This window comes from Epinephelus lanceolatus, chromosome 13 (assembly GCF_041903045.1).
Source record: "Epinephelus lanceolatus isolate andai-2023 chromosome 13, ASM4190304v1, whole genome shotgun sequence".
Lineage (NCBI taxonomy): Eukaryota > Metazoa > Chordata > Actinopteri > Perciformes > Serranidae > Epinephelus > Epinephelus lanceolatus.
Window position 1 is genome coordinate 38,627,304 of NC_135746.1, and position 21,201 is coordinate 38,648,504.

At 41.2% G+C, this 21,201-nt stretch overlaps 1 protein-coding gene across 1 annotated transcript in view; it reads right to left on the bottom strand.

Annotated features, from left to right (window-relative positions):
- lrfn2b (leucine rich repeat and fibronectin type III domain containing 2b) overlaps nt 1-21,201 on the bottom strand; it is a 242,917-nt gene that overhangs the window by 93,767 nt on the left and 127,949 nt on the right. Inside the window, exon 3 of the mRNA XM_033648679.2 lies at nt 12,182-12,282. The gene's annotated coding sequence lies outside the window, so the exon portion shown is untranslated. The remainder of the gene's footprint in view (nt 1-12,181; nt 12,283-21,201) is intronic.

Consider the following 21,201-nt stretch of genomic DNA (forward strand, 5'->3'; position numbering starts at 1 on the left):
GACAGAGAAGTCAGCTCCAATAATATCCTCTTCTTGGCGTCATGACTGCCCAGAAGTACCTGAACAGCCGAGCCAGCCTAACACAGGTATGTGACGTGTCAGAGGAGAAACGAGCCGTTCACGGCCCACAAACCTCACCGCAGTTTAGGGACTGTTCATTACTTATGAAGGGACTTGTCAGGGGAGGAGGGTGGCTGGTTGATTCTTATTTTATTTATTTATTTTATTTTGATCCCCCCTATGTTCATCACTCATTGATGCTGTTTTCGAAGTATGCATAAGTCAATAAGTAATTTATTCCATTGAAATATCATTGATGTAGCCTATAACAGAAAAGTGATTTATCTTTTTATAAATGATGAAAGGCACATCTGCCTCATTTTCGCTGTGGTATCGTGATACTACTCAGAACCATGATATTTTCATTGGTATCGTACAGTGGGTCCTAATTTTGGTACTGCGACAACACTAATCTGGAGGGGGTTCATCTGCAAAAACTAATGAAAAACTAAACAACGATATTTGGTATTCGGTACTCGGTATTCGGCCAAGCGTTTAATAGTATTTGGCTTCGGCTTCGGCCACAAATTTTCATTTCGATGCATCCCTAAAATCAACTGCCAGTTGTCTACCTGGAAGTGGTGGTTGTTGTTGGCTGGGTGTAACAGTGATTTGGTCTATAACATTCATGCTATTGAGCCACTCTTTCTGGGCTGAGACTGTATAAATTTGGTTGTTGTGTATACCCTGTTGTAGACAATAGTGTGCTACAAACTCTGTGGCAGTTTCCATCATAAGCATTCCTATTTTGGTTTATTATTGTATTTGCTACATTTTGATTCACATCCACTGCAAAGTAAGAAATAAAGTCACATGGAAAAAGTCTCGGTAAACTGTGCGCATGAGGCCAGCATTCATGCTGCCAATATCATCAAATCATCCGTCTGGTTTTCCTCAGAGAGAGCTTAGTACGATAGTAAATCTCTGTAGGGGATTTTGCCATGGCTTTTATTAGTTTGCTCACTAACTGTTGCAATATGAGCTTCTGGACTGTGAAGTGGTTGGCACATCATGAGCCCATGTGCACTCAATAAATGAGAGATGAATGACTGACAGGGATCCAGTTCCTCTCTGTGTGTACCCAGTTTAATTCAGAGATGAATGCTGCACAAACCATGTTAAAGTGTATTTTAGCCATAACACACATAGTATGTACTTTACATTAAAATCAAGGGGCTTTTAATCTCTCATCCATGATGCATCAGCACACCTGCTGTTTGACGCACTCATTCTGCTCAGCGATCATATTATTATATAACATCCATTATAAAACAAATATGAGCATGATGTTGTGGTTTTGCTGTGCTTTATGTGGGTTACTATACGGGTCCACTGACTGACTGGATTCTCCGTCCACACTCCATTCAACATCCACTTAAAATAGATTTACGGTCTCTTGTTTGTATGCCTCTGGGAACCAGTCAAGTCACAGTCTACATCCATGTCTCTCCAGACTCATGTGAAGCCATTACAGTTGATAATGCTTCAAATATGGATGTTGCTGCAAAGGGTCTGCATTTTCTAAAACATGGATGCTTCACACAAATCTTCAACTGGACAGCACAGCAGATTTACACAGTCAGCCAAGTTTAAAAGTAGACACCCAAGATAAGTGTCACCAGTTCTCTACTTGACCAAATGTCTAACCTTCTGTTCCTCAGACACTGAATAATGGCCAGAAAAGTTTTTGCCAAACATTACAATGTCACAGTGAATTTGACCTATGACCTTTTGGATATAAAATGTCATCACTTCATCACTTTATGCTATTAGTAGTAATGGACGAATGAAGTCTAATGAAGCATTTCCTTTATTTTTTGAGCCCACTAGATGGCACTTTTTGTTCAACAAATGGTTGAAAGCACACTGAATTGCTATTCTTTGAGCCTCTCTCTTTAACCCAAGAGCGCCATCTAAAGGGCTCATAAAATACCTATTAGACATTTGTGTGAAATTTTGTTTATTCTTGAATCAAAGTGGACATTTTCCCCACATTTTTTCCTTCAAGGCCTTCTTGAGATATCGCGATCACGAGAATGAGACAGACTCAGGGTCACAGTGACCTTGACCTTTGACCACCAAAATCTAATCAGTTGATTTTTTTTAATCCAACTGTACATTTGTGCCAAATCTGAGGAGATTCCCTGAAGACCTTCTCGAGATATCACATTCAAAAGAATAAGACAGACTAAGGGTTACAGTGTCCATGACCTTTGACTAGTGTTGTAGTACTCAAGATCGGTCTTGGTCTCGAGACCATTTTTGAGGGTCTTGGTCTCCTCTCGGAATCAAGGGCATTTTTACTCTGTCTTGTCTCGGTCTCAGACTGGGCTGACTCGGGTTTTTTGAACGAGACCACCACTGATGCTTTTTGTCCGTGCTTTACTGATAAGAGTGAAAAAGACCATCTCAAAAACAGCTAATAACTTCAAATCATTGGTAGCATAAATATTTCCCCCAGCTGCAATTGCTACCTGCCCGGTGTCAGTGTGAGTGACTGACACGCCCCCTGCATACAGAGGATGGAGATGGCAGGAGGAGAGGCTGTGTGAACTCGTCAACGTGAAAGATGTCTGCCAACTCGGCAATTATTAAGTTTGGTTTCACACAACACAAGGAGTTTATTTGTAACACTAAGCGAAAACACTCGGCAGTGTGCAAATTCTGCAGTGCACAGCTCACTGAAACCGCTGGGACGACGTCAAACTTTTATCGTCACCTCGAGAGGAAGCATCATCAGGAAGGAAAAAAGAGAGAGGGAGGAAGGAAGGAAAGAAGGAAGGGAAGGAGGATGGAGGAAGGAAAGAAGGAAGGAAGGAGGGAGGAAAGAAAGAAAGAGAGAAGGAGGGTGGGAGGAAGGAAAAGAGGAAGGAAGGAGGGAGGGAGGGAGGGATGGAGGAAGGAAGAAAGAAAGGAAAGAAGGAAGGAAGGGAGGAAGGAAAGGAAAGGAGGAAGGAAGTAAGGGAGGAAAGACAGGGTGGGAGGGGAAGATGGGAGGAAAAAAGAGAAAGGGAGGAAGGAAGGAAAGAAGGAAGGAGGGAGGGAGGAAAGAAAGAGGGAAGGAGGGGAAGAGTGAAGGAAAAAAGAGAAAGAGGGAGGGAGGAAGGAAGGAAAGAAGGAACAGTCAAAACAGATGGGGACCCCGGAGGACAATACAAAGGTTAATTTAGGCCTTGTTCTTTACTGTTTTTCATTCTTTCTCTCTGAAATGAAAGATTTATTGTGACTTGTCAGGTCAATTCAGTTTTGATATGGTGAACTTTTTCAAAAACTGAAACAACAAGTTTGCTAAGATTTGTTTCATTGTGCTCTGCAGCAACAGAGCAGATATTGTTTTTGTTGTTATATTTATTTAAAAGCAAACTTAAAAAAAAACCTCACATTTTGATGTTTTGTTATGATTTTCCTTTGATATATATGGTCTTGGTCTTGTCTCGGTCTCGACCTTCAAAAGTCTTAGTCTTGTCTCGGTTTCGACCTCTAAATGTCTTGGTCTTGTCTCGGTCTCGGTACTCTCTGGTCTCGGTAATGTCTTGGTCTCGGTTGGTGCGGTCTTGACTACAACACTACCTTTGACCACCAAAATCTAATTAGTTCATTTGTAATACAAGTGTATGTTTGTGCCCAATTCAAGGAGATTCCCTTAAGGCCTTCTCGAAATATCACATTTATGAGAATGACATCTGAATCTGAGTCTGAAGAAATTCCATTAAGGAGTTCTTGAGATACGTGTTCATAAGAATGGGATGGATGGACACATGGACAAACAGACAGCCAACGCCAAAACATAAAGCTTGTTGCCGAGGCTATAGCTGGCACGGATGCCTAACAAAAGCTGAGGAGCAGGTTTGTTGTTGTATGGGCCCTAAATCAAAAGAAAAATGTGTGAATAATTACAGAGTTTGTGTTATACAGAAAATTTGAAAGTAATTGTACAGTTTATCTGTCAAACATGTCTGAGCATGCTTTATATAAAATGCACCCCATTCAATTCTTCAAATAAAAATATGACAACCATTTAGGTCTCACTGTGATTTGCAGTTTTTAGAACAAATTGGGCCATAAACACCATTTCACTGGTGTTAAACTTTCACTTGTGGTATTAAAGGTTCAGGGAATCCATTTCATAGCATAACAGACCTATAATCCCACAAATCACTGTGTGGAGTCAAAGTGCAGGGACACAGTGTTATATCCTGCACTAATGGAGTATGTGATCAGACACAGGAGCAGGCAACACTCTACGTATGTTCATGTATGTATGTGTGTTAATGCTTTCTGCGCAGTGGAAGGCCTTTGTGTGAGGGAGCTTCTCCCAGAAATGAGGCTAATCCGTTCTGACAGAAAATCACTGCTGCACCAAAATGTTTAATAACCTACTTTCCATGATTACACCATGGTACACCTGCAAAGCTCATTAGCTTTAGGTTATCAAGATGAAAGATTCAAAGGCTTTTTATAAGTCAATTAACAGAGATGAAAGATAATGAGTTTGATGGAAAGCTTTAATAGGCTTTTCTGTTATATGTCTTGTTGAATAGGAGAACGCATTTTCAAAGGGTTCAGCTCCCAATACAAGGGCGGAGATAGAGAGGCATCTTTTTTTTTAATTATGGCTTATTGTTTGGGTCTTGGTGTAGGGGTGGGGGGGGGGGGGATTTAAAGATTTTGTTTAGTTTAAACTGATGATCATCCCAGATTTTAAAGTCACAAGCATCAAAGAATTGAAGTGCACAATAGTAGGGACGGCCAGATGAAGCTTTATAAGCTCTTAGTTGTATTTGTTGATCCCACTAGATGGCGCTCTCAGTTTGAAGAAAAAGCTCAAGAAATTGCAATTCAGTGTGCCTACAAACCTTTGTTGAACAGACAGCGCCATCTAGTGGGCGCTGTCTGTTCAACAAAGGTTTGTACAGACAGCGCCATCTAGTGGGCTAAGACTACTGAGAAAATGATTCATGAGGCTTCATTTGGTTATCACTACTTAAAAAGTGTAAATTTCCAGTATATTTCTACCTGGTGTATTTGCCTTTTTATGGCATTATGGCACTATGCTGGCTAGAAAAAAAACAACACTTTCTTGGTGCTCTCCCAGCAGGAAATGCAGTAATGTCTTGGCAAAGAATAACTGCTTTTCGTGGCGCTATCCTCAGTGGAAACACAGTGAAGGGTCACTAAAATACACCCATGTTTGGTGGCTCAAAGCTGCTGGAAGGTTTTGTCATTTGTTGGTCTTGAACGGTGGTCATCAGTGGTCTGCAGCCTGGCAGTCATCTCACCTAGGTGACACTCCATCCACCATCACCTCCACATCCAAATGACAAGGTCAGCTCATATACTACATTACTCAAAAAATATTGATATGATGAAAAATGTGAATGTAAGGCATCTGTGGTTTGAAGGAACATACAGTGCCAACATTTTCTTCTGGCTACTGGGCCGGCTAACTTTGCTCTTGCCATCTCTGTTGTAGAGAATCAGAGAAACTGGGTTTCACACAAAAGAGCGTGTATCAGGGCAAGCTCTGCTGCTGCTTTACAAATAAAAAGGATTTTTACCTGAATCATTTCAAATGCTTGTCAGACCCAAAGTTAACACAGAAAGAAGCCGCCTGTAAAAGCCATTATGGCTTACTGCATAGAGATCCACACTTGGTTCCCTGTCCACACATTTACCAATCTACTTTTATTCTGACCACATATACTAGTTGTGACTTCCCCACAAATGACATAGCTTTATAAAACGCTTCCTGCTCATCTCTCTGTTTTTTTTTATTTAATTTTAAATCTGTGATGAATAATAATAAAGAAAAGTTAAGGTGTCCTCTTTAATATTCAGAATAAATACCCTGATTATGTTGGTTGATTTATTTGTTCGGCAGCACAACATCAATTACCCTCTTTATTGTTTCACCTCACATTCATCCCACTCTGAGAGGGAGGACAAAGCGTCTTCCTCTCCTTAAAAAAAAAAAAAAACTTCCTTTCCCCATATTTGGTCCTTGAATGCACCACAAAACAATGAAAAATTCAGCAAGAGGTAAGAGGCTCTTGTTTTTCTCCCCACTTGAATTATCGCCTCCTCTAATACACATTCCACACTCATGCCTCACATTTATACTCTGTCTGGATATTTATGCTCATTTCCTTTGCATAATTTTTCAACTAATGGTAAACTAATGGAAGCATTATTCTTGAAAACACTCCTTAAAGCAAGACATGCTTCCTATTAACTGGCCTGTCTGTCTGCAGGGTCCAGCACAAATAGAAGTAGGAATATAAGTTTGCAAGGACTATAGCCGCATTCCCACCAAACACTTTTGTTATAGCACTCTTAGAACCTGCACGTAACTTGTACGGACATGTAGCTAAACCTTTTGTGTTTCCACTACAAACAGTACTCTCAAATGTAGGCAGGGTTTTTACCACTCTTGCTGTATTTCCTCTTTACCGACGATGCAGATTAACATCTGCATGTTGTTAATCATCCATGGAACAGGGTTGCACGTGGACATTTTCAGAACAAAAAAAAAAAAAAGACTGGATTGTTAGAGTTTCTGTTGTAGTTGATGGGATATTTCAAAATATTGAGCCGAAATAAAACCGAAACCCTAATGGTTACAGGTATTTTAAGCCAAAACATGATCTTTTCCTTACCATAACCAAGTGGTTTTTGTACCTTAACTTAACCACACCTTAACCAAAGCATTATTGAAACATAAAGAAATGTAAAGTTTGAACTAGGGTTGTTAAGCCAGGTACTCTGATGAAATGAGTGTCACTGATCTTTGTTTTGAAGTTCAATTCTGAGGCTATTCTGTAAATAGTTTTCTAAACAATGTCTATCTATCTATCTATCTATCTATCTATCTATCTATCTATCTATCTGTCCAGTTTAAGCCAGTTTAAGCATTCTGAGTACAGACACGGATACAGATAATTTTGTTGGATGAACAGATGCAGATACAGATGATGGTGCACTAGATTATTGCTAATCTGAACACATTATAAAGTACAAACATAACATATCCATGGCAACAGTATACCTATCTCTTTGATGTCTTGCACTAATGTATTGTTACAGACCTCCACTTGCAAACAAACTTCCATGAACTTCTGAGTTTTCAAACAAATCTTAATTGACAGTCATCAAAAGCAAGAATGGTCCACAGGGGCCAACAGGCTGTTTTATTATTTTTTTTTACATATACAGTGTGAGCATTCAGGTCGAGGCTTGACAATCGGATGATACAGTGTGAGTTTTTTTCCCCATTAAAGGGGTTTTTGGGGAGTTTTTCCTTATCCGCTGTGAGGGTCCAAAGGACAGAGGGATGTCGTATGCTGTAAAGCCCTGTGAGACAAATTGTGATTTGTGATATTGGGCTTTATAAATAGAATCAATTGATTGATTGCTAAATCATGAGCTTTGGCTTAACATCATAAGCCCCTTTTCAACTGCAGGAACTTTTCTCATTTACCTGAGATTTTGAAAAACCCCTGCATGTTTCCACCGAAATTACCCAGGTAAAAAACTTTCCCTCACCCCCAAACTTTCCCTGAAAAAAGTACCTAGTATGGGGGTAAGACTATTCAGATTACCCAGAATCTTTGAGGGGTGGGGCTGTGTGCTGAAGAACGCTGACTGGTGGAACACACATGCAGCGTTCCGCACTTCCGTGTCACTGTGGCTGCAAACTTTATTTCATTTCTACAAGCTCCACTTCGTTTCTGTTTTGATGAAGGATGTGTACCAAAACCCAGTACTAAATCAGCCCCGGGGCTAAATCATCAAAGACTGTAGTATTGATAAGCGCTAACGGTATCGGTTCTTTTGTGCCGGCACTGAACTCCTCCACATACAAACAGACACACACACCGACGCCACACGGTAACTGGTGAACAGCCGAGCAGCCGCGGTGGAAACGAATGAGGGGATAACTTGAAAATGACTCGAGTTAACGGAAGCTACACTCGTTACTGTAAGTGACATTAACCCTTAGCGAGTAAGAAGCCAATACTTTATCAATACATGTGTTCAACAAGCATGAACATGTAAACATGTAGACAGCGATATTCAATATGCTCCATCCACAGTCTCTCATCCCCCGTCACTAACGTTATGTCTTACACAAGGACAGCACACTAGTTCAGCTGATAGTGAATTGTTACTAATAAGCTCCAATGACAGCTGTCTGTATGTAGACTAACTTAGTTTGACACTTACCTTAAAATACTTTTAAACTTAGCTGCTGGCTGAGACAAACAGCCCCTCCTCTCTCTACCAGCACCATGTTACCAGTAAACAAGCTGGTGGAGCCAAATACAGGACACACGCCGAATCATCTACGTCTTTGCGCTAATTTGAATAACTTTTCCGGAACTTTGAGGTGCGGTGGAAACGCAAACCACACAGATTACCAGGAATTATTTTACCCAGGTAAATAAATTCCTGGTAATAAAAGTTCCTGGAAATGTTGGTGGCAAAGGGGCTATAGAGTATTTACTCCTACAGTAAGCTTTGGAATTAAACAACAGCATTTCTAAAACCAGTTCAAATCATACAGTAAATGCCCAGCTTTACTTTTTGACTCACTTCACATTCAGCAAACTACTTCATGCGTTGGCACTGAGCATAAATTGTGAGGTGTATAACAGTCCGATATGGATAAGATTCCTAGGGATATAGGACTACAACTTGTTTTTGTCAGTAAGGATTGAGGACATTCTGATGTACCATGGCAAAACACAACAAGAAAAGAGATTTAGATCTGCTCATCACCGTACCAGTGTGCCGGAAATGTCAGAAACTTTAGTTGACACTTTCCTTTTTGTCTCTGAGATAGACGGCTCTGTGCTGGAAAGAATGATGTTGTTAACAAGATGTTTCTTACAGTACAGTAAAGCTGACTCATACAATAGGTTTTACAAGAAACAGAGTTCCAGCATGGCTCTCACATTTCATGTACCAAAAAGCAATAAAAACAATTAGGAAAGCCAGAGAAGCTCATCTCGAGAAAAAACGACCTCGCACTACGATCACTTTTCACTTAGCACAACATAGATGAGGTCTTTTTCGATGCAATACCAGAAATTTCTAACAATGACTTCTAAGATGATGTTTTTCCTCTGTGCACACAGTCATTGTAAGGGGACATTCCTGTTTTGTTTAGTGCTGCATGTCCCCAACATGTCAGCCTGAGGAGACAATTCAGAGCTGACATTTTGGGGTCAGCGTGCAAATTTCCTGAAAAACAGAGCCCTGAAAAGTCGATTGTCAGGGAGCACAGTGTGCTGTCTGTGGTCTGCCCACTGCTAAAATATTAATCCAATCCCTGGTGATCTGCTCACATCCAGGCACATTACACACACTCTTCCTGGAAAGCCAGCATAAATAGCGGAAACAGAAGCTAAATTAAAAGCGGCAGTACTGTTAAGGTCCACATCATTGGTTGCAGATGCTTTTTATAGCAGCCCCCTGCTCTGACATGCCCCAGACCACCAACCTCACTGGATGAGCTTGGTGCTTCATTATAACAACACTGCTAGCTATTCTCAGCCATTTGGCTTCAACACAGTGGTATTTGACTTAAATATAAATATATTAAAGAAGGATTCACGGTTGAAATTTAAGATAAAAGATAAGGAATATTTCTCAGAGTATTCGTGACCTTGGTCTGTATACGTTCAGCATAGTGCTAAAATATAGTAATATGCAGCCGCCTCCAGTGGATTTGTCCCGGGAAGGACCAAAAGTTCTGGTTCCATTACAGTCAAGATGGTGGCAAAAATAATTGTGTCTTAATTTAGTGGATCAAAACGTATCAGGTATGGAAGTAATCTGAAGACACTTCGGTTCAAAATGAGACCAAACCTTTTTATGGATGTCAGTTTTTGAGCCAAGACGAAGGCTAAAATATGTCCTGCAACAGCAAGGCTTCTCGTTTTTAGCTGAGCTGATTTCCAGAAAACATGCGCCCTCTACAAGCTGGTTAAGAGGAGTGAGGAGTCAGCAGTCACTGACTGTATAAAACAATCAGTAAATCAGATTTTTTAACAATATCGAATCACCACAAGAGGTCTTTGAGCATACAGTTATAAATGTATTAGGCTGATTAGTCCAGTAGTATATGAGATTTGCAATGGACAGACAGACAGACAGACAGACAGACAGACACACACACACACACACACACACACACACACACACACACACACACACACACACACACGACTCAACCCATGATCCCCCCCCAGGCTTATGCCTGGTGAGGACAAAAAGTACTTGAGCCAGAGAAGAACTTTTTTGACTATGTGGTGGCATCAGCCCTCTTCTATGGAGTGGTCTGCTGGTGCAGCAGCACCTCGAGGGCCGACAGGAAAAGATTTAACCGCTCTGTCCTGGGATGCCCCCTCGATCCAGTGAAAGTGGTGGGAGAAAGGAGAAGGATAGCTGAGCAATCATCCCTGATGAAGAACATGTCCCATCCCATGCAGGACACTCTGACAGCACTGGGCAGCTCCTTCAGTGACAGGCTGCTTCATCTATGGTGTGTGAGGAAGAGATACCGCAGCTCCTTCCTTCCTGCTGCTGTCAGAGTTTTTCCAACCAACACTGTAGCAGTGGTCACACACCAAAACTGACAAGCATCAATCATGTGCAATATCAATTTAATCTAAACTGTACAGTATCAATATTTCCTATGTGCAATAATATGAATTTAACCATTCAGTCTTTCTGCTTATATCTTCCTCTTTACTGTGTACTTATTTATTGTATCTGCCAGGCACAAGCCTGGAGGGGATCATGCATTTGGTTGTGAGTGTGCCTGCGTGTAAGTGTGTGCATCCATCTGTCTGAAGCTAATCTCACATACAACTGGACCAATCAGTCAAATTTTTTGTGTGCACATTTTTGACTATATTCTTAAGGACCTGTGGTGGTTGTGGTGATTCACAATTGTCAAAAAAACTGTTTTATTGACTGTTTTATACCGTCATTGACTATTAATTCCTCATTCTTCTTAACTCCTCCTGGTTCCAGTCCTTCCTCCACATCTCTTTGAGGGGGACCACCTTAAAATACCTAGCACCAAGAGCCAATTGCCAGTTTTGCCTACCTGATATTGTGGACTTACAGCTTTTGTTGATGTGGTTATTTTTCCTTGATGTATGTGCTTCTACCATAAGTAAGTAAGTAGGCTGTGTGGTTAAATGGTTTCCTTTTTGGTCTATTTTAATTGTTATTGTTGTTATTTCCTGCTTGTTGTCCTGTTCTCACAAGTTGTCACAACATAAAATTGACAACATAAAAAACATTCAAATGTAACATACCCATGGCTGGCTAGGATGTACAATACCAGCATTTATTTTGGGTTGGATGAAAATATTTAATTGTATGAATATAGAGGAAGGCCTTACTGTTATAAAGGAAGATATTAATCTCTGTGTCCTTGGAAACTTGGACAATTTTGCAGCCCACAATTTATGTCTAGCACCAATGTTCGGTGTCAGTGCAGAAAGTAGTGTGCCCTTTATGTAGCTAAGAGGAGAGCAAAGCTTTGGAGGTCACATGGGTGGATGGGCATGCAGTGAGTCAGACACTCATGCAAGAGACATTAGTCTGTGTCCTGTAACAACACTTCATGCTTTCTTTGCTCTTCTTACACTTTAAGAAAGTGGTAAACAACATGCATGGATATCCAAAAAATAAATAAATAAATAAAATGTTGGTATTGAGCCTTAGAAATGAGAAATTCCATGGTTTGAAACCAAGAATCCTCCAAAGATACTGGAGGATTCTTACAGTGAGGATACTGTGCACTTGGAAAACCTCCCCTACATTAAGACTCGAATATCAATATTTTGAGCTGGTTTCAGGGATGCAGTAATACCTGAGTTTTTTTTAAAGATGCTTCTTAAAATCAGACTTTTTAAGAACACAACCTTTTAGTTCCAGAAGATTAATCCATATCTGCCAGCCCTTGTTTAAAAATCCTAACAGCCTGCCCTTTCTTCATCTGCCGCTCTGACATTTTGTGAATTCCTCTATGACTTTATGTGGTCTTAACACTCACATAGATGTCTTTGCGGAAAGCACATCAGTAACTGGATGAAATACTCACAGTGAGGATTATGAGGTGGAAGAACCACCTGAGGTCAGGACTCCATCTTCACACCTTTGCAGTGCCTGGGGCTCCGAACACATCCTCATCGTCACAACCTCCTGTGGGAAGACAGACAGAGTGGTACACTTAAGCAATCAATCACTGTCTACACACTCTGGCAGACTCCAAAGTGTATTGAAGCCATGGTTGCATCACTTTTCAGAGCATACCACGGACTTCTGTCTGTCTGATGACACTGTACATCGATCTAAGAGCAAATCTCCTCTATTCTGCTTTTAGTATCGACTATTCCAGAGCCTTCAGCCACAGACTGAAATGACAAGCTAAAAACACATTTGTGCATAGTGTGTAGGCCTGGAAATGTGTAAGTACTACTCTTTAAAACATCTGCTTTGATCAGAGACTTTAGCTGTGTCCAAATTCATTCGCATTTGGGATCCCTTTCTTGGCAGCTTCAGTGCTGATGAAAGTCATATGAAACCTTTTGTTTTCTCCTTGACTTTCATTAACATAGAACAATGTACAAAACTTTAATATTAGCTTGAAGGTTACGTTAGCAACCCTCTAATTTTAGTTAGTACAAAACAGCGGTGATTTTTTTATTTGCCCCTTTACTTGCATTGAATAGAACTGAACAGAAGGCAAATATTTGCCAATGTTAATTTTGCGCATCTGTGACCATACCCCAAAGAGCAACAAAGTCTGCATAGAGAGGCGGTTGGGGTGGATGGATGGATCAAACAAACATAGGACTTTGACCCAGAAGACCGCCGTTCGTATTTCGGTGAAACCAAGAGTCAACGCTGAGTTTGCATCACGTCACATTGTCATGTATCATTAAGGACTAATGTGATGATGCCCAACAATAATTCTTTTCCTGAGCCTAAGATAATTAGTGTGGGTGCTAATTTGTAGGATATTCATATGAACTGTTAGACAAGGATCAGTGATCAGAGGTCAAAATTAAACTTGGCTCTAGTCTGGTTAAAGGATTGTCCATCTTAATACGTCACTGACACCATATCTATATATCAAGAGTGCTGGCCACCATAATTGTCACCACCAACCATTATGGTAATGCAGTGATATCTTTAAAGAGACAAACTCCACAGTGCTCAGTCTGCTCAAAAAGAACCTTTTTCGTTGTCCCAGTTTCAGCCAAAGGTAGTCTTCATCAATCTGATTTAGCTGAAACGAGTCTTTTCAGCACAGAATTCTCCATTTGCGTTTCCTCAGACAGTGTTTGCATGCTGGAGGGATACGTCCTATTAATTGCATTGCAGGAAGAAAACACAAAAAGTAAACCTACATTAGGCTAGGACGAATATACCAGCTCGATTTGTCTAACTCTATCTGCTTGAGCCTAATTTTAGCTTCAGCTGAACTTGAGAATACAACTCTGCGCAGAACTATGAGCCTTGTATTTTCTCCTCCAGCTCTTCCTGATTGCAGTAACCCATAACTCTTTGGAAGCACCTATAGCATGTAAGCACTGAATTTAGACAAACCTATCCTTTGACATGTTCTCTACAAATTGGTGTGTGCACTTGATTGTAAGTTTTTTTAAGATCTACCTGTAAGTTTGACTAGTACATCAAAACGTACATTTAATGCATTGTGACGCAAGGTTTATTCATCTATACCTGATGAAGGTAGGTAGTGCAGTGAGCATAAATATAGAAAAGCTCCTGATCAGCAAAGAGCCCAGCTGTTTGTGATATAGGTGGAGGTGAAAAGTGTGGAAACAATGCAGAGAGCTTATTACACACTTGGCGGACTGCTGTTCCACTAAAGGGCAGCTCCATATATCTGGATGAATTATACTTGGTAGATTCTTACGCTCAAGTAGCTGCTTATCTTTCCTGTTTGTTCTATATGTCATGATGATTATGCTTTCAGGCATTTCTACAGTGCACCTCTGCTGCCACTAGTGCATAACTGTTATATCACAAGAGCAATATTACTTGACTTAAACCCTTTTGCTCCTTGGGGAGCATAGGTCATTCACAAACTTTCTCCAGCTGGTTCGGTGTTGGGAGCAACATTACCTCATCTGTAATGTTCTGCTTCTGGTTTCATCAACTGATTTTGCCTCCTTAGCCGAGGAGGACGCCAGTAATGTTTTGTCCACAAGTAGATGCATACTTCCCTCTGCATTGTGATACAGTTGGGGGAAGAGCGCCATCTCACTATATTCAAGAGAGGGCAGACATCTCTAACAATCTGGATTGATAAATAGCGCTACAAGCAAGAGGGAAAAAAATGTGGGTTTTTTTTATTATTATGGGGTGAACTGTCCATTGAAAGGAAAGCTGCAGGTTTTTACAATTTGGGTTTTATGTTTGTAGCTCTGGTGGGCTAATTGGTTGTATCAGTCATAATCACAATGTGTGTGGCATCTCTTAAAATAGATCCAATTTGGTAAGTAATGCTAGCAGTAACACAGTCATTGGGTTATAATTGTATTTTTCATTTTCTCTTTAAAATATAATTGTCTGTCATTGTGGTTCATTTATCACATCTTACTGCACATGTTTCTTGCCTCACTGGAAATGTTTTCAGCAATGTCACAATGTTTCCAGATCTCAGCATTTGCTTTGGTGAGTCTAATGTTATCAAAACTAATAGGACCAAAGACCAGAGTTTGAAACTAAAACTGAAGTTGTGCTAAACTGTAGCTTTTCTGTGAGTTCATTTCATGGGTGTAATCCACAGATGAGGATTTCATACAGAAGCTCGGAATCCAGAGTGTCCCATTTACTTGTGGGGAAGACTGTTTTGTCGACTGCTTCCTCCAAGGTCAAGAATGATCCTTGTAGCTGAACAGGAATAACAACTATAATACAAGTAGGGATGAGTTCATGTTGCAACCTTACAACTAAACTAAACTAGCAAACTAAATCATGTTTCTTGAGAGTACCATGAGTGCCAGTCCTGTTACGTAGCTGAATATGTAAGCCTTGTGCCGACAGAAGTCTTAGCCCAGCCCTAGTAAAAAAAAGTACTAAAATCAATATAACATTATAGCTTCTTTAAAAACCTGGCATAAGGTAACATCTTTGCAACCAAACTAATAATTGGAATATGATCAATCAAAGCACTGTAACATTTGCAAATCTCTGTTCAGCATTGACTGGAGTGATGGTACAAACAGGACAGAATGGTGAGATACTTTCTCAGAGCATGAGGCACGCATCCTGTGCTAGACTCATACTGGCTCTGTTAGCGGACAGAGGGTCTTCACAGGAGGCCGTGCTATTCATCAGAGGACAGTACAGGCTGTGAAGCAAACTGTCCACTTACAACAGCTCCACCAGAAGCACCAAACTGTGAGCAGGAGAACCGCAATGACACAAATCCCTCTTTCAGTCATTAGTGACCAGGAAGCTATCAGTCACAGTGAAGTGAGCCCTGCTCATTAGGTCCCACAAGCTGCTCAGTTCCCACTAGTTTAATGCCCGCTGCAGCCGTTGCTCAAAATGGATTATGATTTCTGATCACATTATTCTCTCTGTTCCAGAGAGCAGTCAGTTCTCTAATTACTGTTCTGAGCACAGAGGCCATGTTCATCCTTACCACGCATTCAGACTGACTCAATACAATTAAACGGTCACCAAGACATTTAGTCAGCTTTCATTTCAAACCTATTTAATGCTGACAATCAGAATTAAGTCTTTGGTGCAGAGCTGTTAAACTGGCTTTAGCAGCAGCCTCTGTCATGGGACTGCAAACACTGATGTCTGATTCTCTGCTCTACTTTTTGGTCTCTGCATACCTTTCTCACTCTGTCTCGCTCGGAGCTTCCTTCCAAGTATTTCACTCCCAGTTGCTTTCTCTCCCTATTAATATTATATATTCCTCCCTCTCCTTTTGTTTTCTTCTTTCCTCTCACATCCACCCAACCATGCACACAAGTTCAGGCTCATTATTGTCATGCACAACAATTACAGGGAAGCAGTCACTGGCAATGGAATTCTTAGTTCTCAGGCACCCTACGACAATGCTCAAACAAATATGTATAAAGAGAAAGTCATGCAAGTAAAAATGAGACCAAACATAGCGCAGAAGTTAAAATTTAGAAAAAAAAGCTGCAAGCAGCTGGTGAACAGGCTCTTGCACCTTCCTGCATGTTGGGGTTGCTGGCGTCCTGCCCGCACTCCACCCTATGCTTGTGTCTGACGGTTACATTTCTGTAACCATCACACACTCTGCCCACTAATAGACGGGGTTGGATGGGGCATCGCAAATTGACCTCCTTCCTGTCGCCAGTACGTGGCACACTTTTTTTTACTCAATATTGGCAAGTAGATAGCTTCAGGCCTGGAGTCTTATCCAACCTGTACAATTTGGGGCAGATTGGACAATATATTCTCAAGTTACAACAACTTCCAATTTTATGGCTAAGTCACGCTGTTCCATGAAAACTCTTTTCAATAACGTGTTCAGATTGTACTGCCCGGGTTTGAAATCAATCTGATTCATTCATAGGAGGGCTTTGTTACAGTATTCAACATGAAGTCAAACAGGGAAAGATAGGGACACAATGTACTGACGTTAGCGACAGACCTGTCAATCTTTAGCCCCTTTATTATTATTTTATCATTATGTGTCTGTGCATGGGTAATAATAATTCCATGCAATACAATGGGGTGCACCAGTTGGTGCTTGGGCTCTGATAATATATACTTGTGGTAGACAGGTGTGCAGAAGTTGCAGAGTGACTAACTGTAGTGTAAGTCCTGCTACTGCTTTTACCATTATACATGTGTCTCACACTGATATATCAGTAATCATGCTTCACAGGCAATTTTTTTAATCATAATTGCCCCCTTTATCTAGTTTTGCACAAATAACTTGAAAATGTTACCAAACTATGACACAGGTCTGTTTGGGATATGATGCTTAAGAAACCCTGTGTCAGCAAACGATACGGTGGCAGTTATGTAATGATCCGCTGTGTTAAATGAGAAAACTTGCTGGCACAGGCACTTGTGTACAAACAGTGCAGCGCAGTAAAAATATCTTGGTGCCATGAATTACTGTGTGCTTTGCTTTCATAGTTATTTCTTTATTAAAACATGGCATTTCACCTCCAGCTTTTTCCTTCCATGACCCAGTTGAGAGCCACAGTGAGTCTCAGCTGGCTGCTTCCAGCTGACGGTGCACTCACACCCAGGCAACTATATTGGTAACGGTTCCCACTTTAAAATAGGAAGGCGCCCAGCGGTGTGGTGTGATGTGCTCTGTAATTACATGCAAACACAACCGTGAGACAGAATGATAGTCTGAATGCAAATAAAAAAAAGTATTTTCTTGGAGTCTGATCTTATTACACACAAGAAGGCAGTGGAGGTGGAAATTACACATCACTTTGCTAATTCAAGTCATGTTATTTATTTCACTACAAAGATTGGTGAAGGGTAAGGTTAGAGAGTTTGTGTCCTGTCACAGATTTTATTAACCATAACCATTTTCCCCTAACCTTCACCATGGGGAGGCTGCCATCTTGTAGAAAGTGAGTCTTTTAATTTTTTTGATATTAGAAGGAGCCATGTTTACAGTGTTCTTCGAGTAAGCAGTACGCAACGAGCATTGCTGAACACATAACACCTAACAGTTTTACCAGAGATGTATCTATGAGGACTTGGTTGTACTTTTGATGTCATGGCGGATAACGAAGGAGCATCATGTAAAATTATCTGTGACTGTGACCATGAACACAAATATACAGCAGGCAGTTGTCCTCAGTTTATAAGAAATTCAGAGCTACACCAGAACATTTATGAACAGGTCTTACTTTACTACTAATTTGTGTGTAACGTCAGCATGTTAGCATGTTAGCATGTTTCCACTAATTACTTGGACTGACCTAACGTTAGTAGCGTTAGCTTTGCAAGCGAAGGCTGCAGGTAACAGCTTTGCTGTGTCAGGATTATGTTATGTCTTCACTGTGTATCTTCACATAAAAGAATACTCAACATGATCGATATCTTTTTTGTGTCTGTATGTCCAGTGGCTGGGTCTCAGCAGTTAGCATGGCGCTTAAAGGGGGTCAATACGTCCTGCGCTGTGGTCCGCGGAGGGATACACCGGTGAGCAGGCACAGACGTAGCTTGTAAACAAAACTCAGCTGTTTATTTAGCCTAGCGATATCTCCGAACTATAGTAGAGTTTCTTGTAGCGGACACAGATCCAGAGCCATACCTGTTTGAGCCGGAGTACACAGATGAGGGACTCCATGTGTTTGATGCTGAGCAGGCGAGAGGCTGAATCCTCCGTTCCCATTTTGCTGCACAGAATGGGATCGTCTACCATCGTTGGGGAGATATATCATCAGGAGGAAAAGCGCCGCAGAGAGTGCATCACAAGGAGTGAAAACTTTGCAGCAATCACTAATCCTGGCGTGATTGAAACTTTTTTTCATGTTCCTAAGATGAATTGGAAAAAACGCCCCAGGCCTGCAGGGGAACTGCCCATTAGTTCGACATCCCATTGTTCTGACCATATTAAACTCATTGTTCTGAAGTCCGTTCCGAAATAATCATGATGCCCTGTGGTTAAGGTCTGGTTAGGTTTAGGCACAAAAACCACTTGGTTAGGGTCAGGAAAAGATCATGGTGTGGGTTATAATGAAAAAGAAAATCACAAACACATAAGCCGTGAGCCTGCTCCGCCTCCAGCCGGTCGCGGCGCACCATACGCCTGCCGTGAGCCATTCAGCACCGCGGACTAATGAGATGTTGAACCAATGGGCTGTCGAACCAATGACATGGACCCGGCCTGCAGGAGCTGATGGACAGCTTTCAGTCGGTTGAGTAATATCATCTGTGTTGTCTCTTTGTTTGCTTTTACTGAATGACCTAGCGTATCTGTCCCAGAGCAAGCTGCAGCTGTTGCTCACCGGTGTATCTATCCGCGCAAGACGTATTGACGTACAGAACAGAAAGACGACAGGAGAATTTACTGAGTAATTTTGCTGTTTCCACTAATTACTTGGACTGACCTGACGTTAGTTAATCCTCTCGCTCTCCAAAATAAATGCATGCGGTAATTGCCGGTTGCAGTCGAGATTTTACGACACCAGGCTGTGGGTGTCATACCGCTCCAACCAAAGGGGCGCTATAATCAACGAAAATGAAAAGTATCATACCAATAGTGTTGGTATGATAGCAAAACCCCTGGTTACATTCAAGGGGTTTTATTCATGAAATGTTAGCAAATGTGTGAGTAGATTTGCACATACAAAACCTTGGTTATGGAAAACCTACACTGGATTCATGAACTCTGCGCAAAACTCAGATTTGACCATAGGCATGTGTGCAAGTTCACGAATGCCAATTGACTGCAAACTGACAGCGCGCTCCCGCCAGTCAGCAATTAGCATACATCCATATCCATGAATAGCCAATGACCACTATATATAGAGGTGACAATTACTATGGATAGGTGCTTTATGAAAAGGTCCTGTCCCCTTGCAAACATGGGGCAAACAAAGACAGTGAGAGACAAAGAAATACTTTTCCAGTGCTTAGATTAAAGTTATTTTAGGTAAAATGGTTAGAACATGTTTAGAACATTTTATTTTCTTCTGTAAGTAATGGTGTGACAGGGTCAGGTATATCAAAGGCCTGGAAAGAGGTAACAAGTGCTGTTAACTCCATATCCTCTGTTGTGTCTGTTATGAAGTCCAAAAATCGTCTCCTATGGATGTAATTCTTAACAAAATTGGGCTGTGCTGTCTTTTGGCCAAGTCACTGCAACAATTTATGACTCTCTGATTGCCTGATCTGACACAGAGACCTCAAATGACAAAAAGATCATGTAGCCTGATCCTGCCAACAAAGATTTGTTCATTTACCACATGATGAATGGAGCAGTAGCACAGCAATACATCCCGGTATAATGATACAAGGACAGGAGGAGCTCTCAACATGTACAAGATAAGCTGTAGACTTCAGCACATTAATCTCTGCAGACAAACTGTAACTGCATTTCTGCACCAGGATTAACATGAAAGTGATGGATGCAAGGTAGCATGTTTCACAATGAGCACTGTAACAAACGGACAGTTTGCCCGTTGAGTTTAGAGGAGACCTGCAGGACTTCACACTTTGTCAACACAGTTCACTGATAGCCCATTCTATCAGCATTTGACCTTCCCCATGAGGAGGAGGCTCATGAGCGGTGCAGCTCTCCAATTAAGTCAAATGAGCCAAATACAAATCCACTGCACTGAATGAAATAAAGGGTTTACAACTGCAGTCAGACTGAACACTATCTGGGATCCTGCCCTCTAATAATAAACTCCTGGTTATTTTAAGACTGGAAGAAAGGAAGATATGGAGCAACTTTTTCTGCATGCAGACAAAAAAAGAGTCAGCTGACGTTAATTAGCCGACAACATCGGCTCATTAGTTTGTTTGAAGCTTGTACAAACAACACGGCAACTTTGATGTAATCCAAGGCCTCTGCGGGGAATGGCACAAGTGAAAGAATGTTTTGATTGAACCATGGGAAAAAAATAAGACAACATGCGAGCGGATAATAAATACGTTAAGATGGCTGTGTGATGCAGAGAGACGGCTCAGCCAAGCTGCCAAACAAAACTCCCACGGGTGTCTCTCTCATGAGTTGTATCGATCTCCATCAGCTGCGGCGGCCCGGCCAGGCAGTGTCAGCCACTAGGCTAATTGGGAGAAAAACACACGGGCGAAGAGGCACAGACCTCATTGTGTCATTGATCCATAAAACATGATTCAATTCCTGTCTCTCCTTTCATTAACTTAATCAACATGTCAGGAAATGAATAAAACATTCGGTGAGAAAATGCAAAGTGAAAACAACAACAGGAAATGACTTCCTTTAATGCATGTGCATGCACATGTTGGTTGGGGAGAAACCTCTTTGAACAATTAAGGAATCTTTTTTTCCCATCACTCCACACAGACACGCTGTGGCAGCAGCCTAAAGGTCAGAGCCCTGGGCTAATGACTGCAAGGTTGCCAGTGTGTGTGTGT